Raw genomic sequence first — 7,143 nt, forward strand, 5'->3', positions numbered from 1 at the left:
TGACTACCAATTTAAGTATGGCACAGTTTTGTAACTGAAAGGTAGGATCAACTTATCTGCTGAGTATATGCGAAAGCATGATTTCTGAGGGTGAAAAATTGGAGTAATCTTATACACTAGGCTGGCCTATGCACTGCAATTTATGGTGTGCGCATTGCAGAGTTGAATAGAAGAATAATGCAAATGAGAAGTTGGAAAACAGTATGTAAAATTCATTTCCTGTCAAAATCCTGTCAGCAGGCTGGAACAGAACTTTCACTGTTACACATGTCCTTTCGTGATGTCAGGTGAACAGACAATGTTAAGGCTTTTCATTGTCCCTGGTGACCAGTATGCTGACATCAGTGAAAGGCTGAATAAATTATTTTAGGGCAGATGACAGAGGGCATTTTCACCAAACAAATCCAGCATGAAGGCTCCTTAAACAAGAATGTAACAGAAGCTTAATTAAACCATTGAACAATTAATTTAAATTAATGCAATCATAGAATCCCTACAGTGTGGAAACAGGCCCTTCAACCCAACAAGTCACACTAACCCTCTGAACAGTAACCCACCCAAACACATTCCCCAACCCTATTATTCTACATTTACCCCTGATTAATGTACCTAACCTACACATCCCTGAGCACAATGGGCAATTTGGCATGGCCAATGCACCTAACCTGCACATCTTTGGATTGTGGGACAAAACCGGAGCACCAGAGGAAACCCACGCAGACACAGATCCCCAAATATTCTGCATTCCATTTAATGCAGGACTTATAGTACAATGGACTCCAGTGTCAAAGATAAATCAGTGTAAATCTCCATCAGTAAGATTGGTGGAGAAGCTAGCATAACATTTGGGACAATAGCCTGGGTTTTTTAGAATGGCAGTTTCCTATGCTGCTTCCTGATGAAGCTACAGGGAAAACATCGCCAATACTGACCATCCAAGCCACTTAACACTCCAAGGAGCATCATTGACTGGAGATGGACTTCCACCCCTCACCTCAGAGGGCTGCCAGCAGGTGACTGTCAACCCTCTAGTCGCAGAAATGTCAGCTGTTGTGATAAGCAAAGCTGGGTCCCCATGGACTGAATACTGGGAGTCCAGAATTAGGTAAGTGTTGGGGTCTCAGGGTGGGAGGGGATATGAGGCCACAGCAGGATAGTGACAAGTGAAGTGGTGATGTGTGACAATTCTTGAGGATGGAGGCACCTCTAGAGGGAAGACATTTAGAGCACTGCCTGAGGTTGAAAGGAGGTCATTGCCAAAGGCATCCCTCCCCTTTCTGCCTGAGTCACATTCTAGTTTCCCTCACACCTGAGATCCTTCCATCGGCATGAAAGCTGAGACTAGACAATAAACGAGGCTTATGTGGACACTTACATATTCCAGTTAAAGCTGGCATAGGCTAACATGTAGGGCCCATCTGGGCACAAGCACACTCAGGGTCGCCCTATCGAAAGGTCCTTGGCCAGCACCCTCTACGTCAATGGCATTGTCACACCATCTAGCAACAGCTTATGGCCATACAAGAGGCTTCACAGATTTAATTTTGTGCAGAGCCGATGACATCAGCTACAATGGAAGAACAACGTGCATCCAGAGCTGCTGGTAACCGTGGGTCTCCTGGGTGACAATCCATATTTTGGATTCCACTGTGCACAAAGATGTTGGTGCTAAAGAGTTATCCAGCAGTGGCTGTACCAGGGAGGTACATCTTCAGAGTGGGTCAATCGTGCAGTGTGACCAGGGTTATGAAATTTGCAGGCTTTTCTACAAGACTTTTCAAACACATAACCTGTGTTGTTGCTTTTTAAAAGCCCTTTGAACAGTGAATGTTGCAGGCTTCTCCTTTACAGGTTGAGTCATTTACCTGCCCACTCTGAATGTCATCACATCAAGTTTTTTCCCAGTGCGTACTTCCAAATTTCAGCATGATGAAAGGTGACAGTGAATGGGCATCCTCCGACCGCTCTCAACCTCGTGTTGGTGAGGCCCCAAATATTCACAATCCCTTGCCAGCAGCCTATCCCAACTAACCCCTAAGATTCACACTTCCCTATCAGACCTGTCCATATTCAGATCTACCCTTTCCACTCAGACCCAGGCATACAAGGATGGCGATACCTGTTGTCATTCACATCCCACCATTGAAGTCAAGATACTTCTGATCATGAGCAAGAACCTTTTCTTTCATTTCACCTTCCCCTACCACATTTTACAGAATAGGCCACTTTGAAATCCTGCCTCTCCCCTTCAGAATTGCGCTGCGCTCTTACCCTGAGCCGCAGCCTCAAATCCCAAAGCCTAAATTGTGAAGGCTGCAGCTACAATTTTGCCCCCAACTCCATCCCACTTTCCCCTTCTGCTTCACTTTCTAAGGATAGACCTGCTGGCCCAGCCTCGTGACTGATATGCCCAGACCTCTGACTGCTGCCGAAATATCTCCCTGACTGCATCAGCCTTACTCCCTGGACTGGCCACTACAATGCCGATAAACTTAATGTGACACATTCCCTGAATTACAGAGGCATAGACATCATGACTAAGACTCCACAATTCCTCTGGATTTTAATGGAAAATTCCCCTTGACTTATACAAGAGGTATACAAGATAATGAGAGGCATGGATAGAGTCAGTAGCCAGAGATTTTCTACCCAGGGCAGGATTGACTAGCACGTGGGATCATAGTTTTAAGATTTTAGGAGAAAGATATAGAGGGGATGTCAGATGAAGGTTCTTTACGCAGAGAGTTGTGAATGCATGGAATGCGTTGCCAGCAGAGTCATTTGGGACATTTGAGCAACTGCTGGACATGCACGTGGTTAGCAGTGAATTGAGGGGTTTAGGTTAAGTTATTTTATTTTACATTAGGATTAATCCTTGGCACAATATCGTGGGCCAAAGGGCCTGTTCTGTGCTGTACCTTTCTATGTTCTATGACTTACTGTGCCAGAAACCCCTCCATGGACTTCATGAAGGACTTCTCAACTTAGAGTTGGAGATATGGTTGCTTGCATGCTGTACATGGCATAGATTTGTTGTTTAAGCTGCTGGTACATGGAGTAGGTATCAGACTGACATAGTGCATTGTCCTACAGCAAGATGTCTGGTCCCTAGACTGAGGACTGCTTAGCAGCAAGAAAGGCTGCCTGGTTGTTTGAGTGTGCTAATTGGTATTACATGGTAATTCAAGCCAAAATAGGGATACAAGGAGTAAACAGGAAGGCACAATGTGATTGGGAACTCATAGAGCAAGTGACCATCATGCATTGCAGATTAGTACAGGCTTTGCCTGTGCACAAAGTGTCCCTGCTGCAGCCTTACAAGGCAAGTTGCTCGAACACCCTGCAAAGAAAGTGTGTGCTTCCAGATTGCATTACCAGTAGATAGGAAGCATGCCAGAATGGTCAAGATGAGTTAACAGTTGTTATTACCAATGTCCATGCAGAGGACTGAGTTCAGCTCATGAGCCTATATATCTTGATTTGAGCTTTAGTTTGGTCACAGAGGATGTAGAGATGGTTCAGAACGAGTGGTGATTTGATCAGCCAGGTATATGCATTTGTTTCTTTCTCAAGGGGTCTGCTGTTGTTCTTTCTTGGAACTCCATAGTTGTTAAGGAGAGGAATTCATCAGCTGAGTGGAGCAGTGGGAATGAGTAGATAGAGCTTGGTATTGGAGGTTACCTTGTCCTTTATATTACTTGATGCATTAAGACTTTTTGGGCTTCAGGGTCAATGTTGAGCATTCCCCTGGTCACACCCTCACAGTTAATCATTGTGCCAACACCTTTATTTTGTTCTCTTAAACAGGTTAGTTATGAAAGAATTGGAAATGTTGTCTGAAAGGTATGATTCTGTAAGTATGATTATATCAGAGCGCTGCTTGACTATGGGCAAACATTTCCAAAGGCTTTAGAATTTAGTTAGTTGTGGCATTGACTGGGCTGAGTGTGCCTTTTCAATATCCAGATCTAATGCTTGGATCAATATCGGATTCCTTGTCCAATTTTACTCTTGTTATATTTTGTCGTAGTAAATCTCCACACGGAATGACTTGCCATACCATTTATGCAGGTTGGCAATTAAATATATGAAAAACTGAGAAAAGAAGGCACAGTTCCTTCCTATGATCCAGATAAGTTTTTACAACAGTGCAGATGCCAAAAGCATGATAATGCAAGGGAAATGGAGATGGTGCTTTGACAAGTATCGATATGTTCTAACCGATCTGTTTAGAGATGCATTATGCACCTCTGGAGTTGGTGGCACTTGAAACCAAGCCTCCTTTCTTAGAGGTAGGGATACTACCACTGCACCACAAGAGCTGTCCCTTGACATGTCGAGAAAGGCGACTGACTGTGTGGAGTTTGCACGTTCTCCCCGTGTCTGCGTGGGTTTCCTCCGGGTGCTCCGGTTTCCTCCCACAGTCCAAAGATGTGCGAGTCAGGTGAATTGGTCATGCTAAATTGCCCATAGTGTTAGGTAAGGGGTAAATGTAGGGGTATGGGTGGGTTGCGCTTCGGCGGGTCGGTGTGGACTTGTTGGGCCGAAGGGCCTGTTTCCACACTGTAGGTAATCTAATCTAAAAAAGAATCCAGAGGATTTAGAAATAGTTAAGCAGAATACCTCGTACAGGGGGTCCTTGATTTAGAAACATCCAACTTAGGACTCCTTGTACTGAGAAATTCTATCCCACAGAGGTGGATTATTTTAACGATCTGACATGTGAATATTTCCTAAACTTATGAATGGCTATTTGTATTTTCCTCCATTGTTTCGACTTGCGTAAGAATCGACTTGCAAACAGAATCAAGAGCTGAACCCGTTCGCAGCCCATTGACTGTCTGTACTAACCTTCAATTATAGATTTGTTCCTTTAATCGAATTTCAGTTCCTGATCTATCAGGGCTAGATTTGAGCATGTGCCTCTCTAGCATGGACCAAGACTCTAGATTACAGCAGGAGAAAGTGAGGTCTGCAGATGCTGGAGATCAGAACTGAAAATGTGTTGCTGGAAAAGTGCAGCAGGTCAGGCAGCATCCAAGGAACAGGAAATTCGACGTTTCAGGCATAAGCCTAAAGAAGGGCTTATGCCCGAAATGTCGAATTTCCTGTTCCTTGAATGCTGCCTGATCTGCTGCGCTTTTCCAGTAACACATTTTCAGTCTAGATTACAGCAACCAATTACTATGCTACTGTTCTGACAATTCATTGTACTACCTGGAGTATTTAAGTGAAAGGTTCCAAAGTCTTTGCAGCAGAGACTAATGTCTTCCTCCCTAAGTTGTTATCCATGCTTTGAACACTTTGACCAGTTTATATATTCAAAGCACTCTTCCCAAATGCTCTTCTCAGTGAGGTGGACAAAGGGCCACTGAATTCAGTTTATAGTTTAACTTGATTTTGTTAATAGAATATTCGTTATTAAAAACACCATGTGAGCATTTCCCAAACTCTCACAATGTTCACTCTCTATCTAGCTCTATCCATCTGAGAAAGAATATTACCTGCAATGATCTACATGTTTGAGCTGGGCCTTTGGAATGTCCTTCCTCACTGATATAGGGTTCACTCTATTCCATGACGGTGGATCTCACAGATCACAGCAGATCCCCTCCTCGGTCTTCTTGGGTTGCTGTGGGGTCTTTTGCCACAAGTCTCACTGTGAGTCTTTGCTGTCCAGTTGGCTTTAAAGTGTGTGTTTTCAACCCCCTCAGCCTGGACTTTCTCAAATGTTTTGTGGCCTTTGGCCAATAGGCATTAATGGGGTTCAAAACATCCAATGACATCGCACCAACACCCTTCCCTGTTGCGATTTCAGGATGGTGTAAAGTAATTCCCACCTCAGGCGACTGACTGCGTGGATTTTGCACATTCGCCCCGTGTCTGCGTGGGTTTCCTCCAGGTGCTCCGGTTTCCTCCCCCAGTCCAAAAATGTGCAGGTTAGGTGTGAGTGGGTTGTGCTTCGGCAGGTCGGTGTAGACTTGTTGGGCCGAAGGGCCTGTTTCCACACTGTATTTAATCTAGTCTAATCTATGTCCTCAGGTACTGGCTGGATGTCAAGGTGCTAGGAGATCTGATTGATATTTCTCCAATATGCAAACATCAAGCTGATTGAAACAGCTTCCCTCGAAACAACTGTGAGCTCTCTGGCCTTGGTTTCCACTGTCCTCTGTAGTTGATAGTTGCTGGCTGCTATTTAATTTAGTTTGGCCAATGTTCTGTCAGGCCCGATTTCTCTGGCTGTGGGTCAATTTAGAATGTCCAATTTTGGGCCCATGGTCACATGAATGTGAAAATTCTCTGCAGTAAATGTTTAATTGAGTCAGTTTGCAGGGAATGAACCATGGTTTATATGCTTATGAATCATGGCAGTGCTGGTAATGAAGGCTGACTGTCATATGATATGGAGGAGGAGTGAGCTAGGCTTTAGGATGGGATCCCCTGTTGTGAGTTATGAGTGGCTCTCACCCATGGGTTCCATCCGCCTTTCTTCAAAAATATTCTCTGGACACGATAGTCTCCCTGCTGTTTTTCAAATGTTCCACATCTCTCCTCCACTAATACTTACGCTTCTTAAACATTTATAGCTACTTTGGGTCCATCTTTTCTTTCAATACAGGCCCCATTACTGCCTAATATTATAATGCATTTTCATTTAATTATTCTAATTTCCAACATATTACAGACCTATCCCTTACGTTCTTTCCTTTCTCTCACTCCAGCCACTCTCTCCCATCCTTCCCACTTAGACCTATTTTCCTGACTCTACATTTCCTGAATTCTCATTTTTCAATTCTGAAATATTACTTGTATTTCATTTTCCACTTCTGCTGCCTGATCTGCCAACTTTTTTTCCATTATCTTTTTTAATTTGGATCACCGGTATGTGCAGTATTTTCCTTTTATTATCATTAATATTGCTCTTTTTTTCAGTAGTGATGATGTAAAACAGAATAACAATAGTACCTAGTGACATGAAAGCATCATACTATTGTATATACATAAAATCAGTAAACTCTGCATGCTTGGAAACGGCAGCACTATGCATATTACTATGGCAACCTTCTGGACAAATTCAAAGATACTAACACTGCATGTTACAGTAATGTTACATAATTAATGTAGCAGAATACATGCTTTCAA

The sequence above is a fragment of the Hemiscyllium ocellatum genome, chromosome 19, assembly GCF_020745735.1.
Source record: "Hemiscyllium ocellatum isolate sHemOce1 chromosome 19, sHemOce1.pat.X.cur, whole genome shotgun sequence".
NCBI lineage: Eukaryota > Metazoa > Chordata > Chondrichthyes > Orectolobiformes > Hemiscylliidae > Hemiscyllium > Hemiscyllium ocellatum.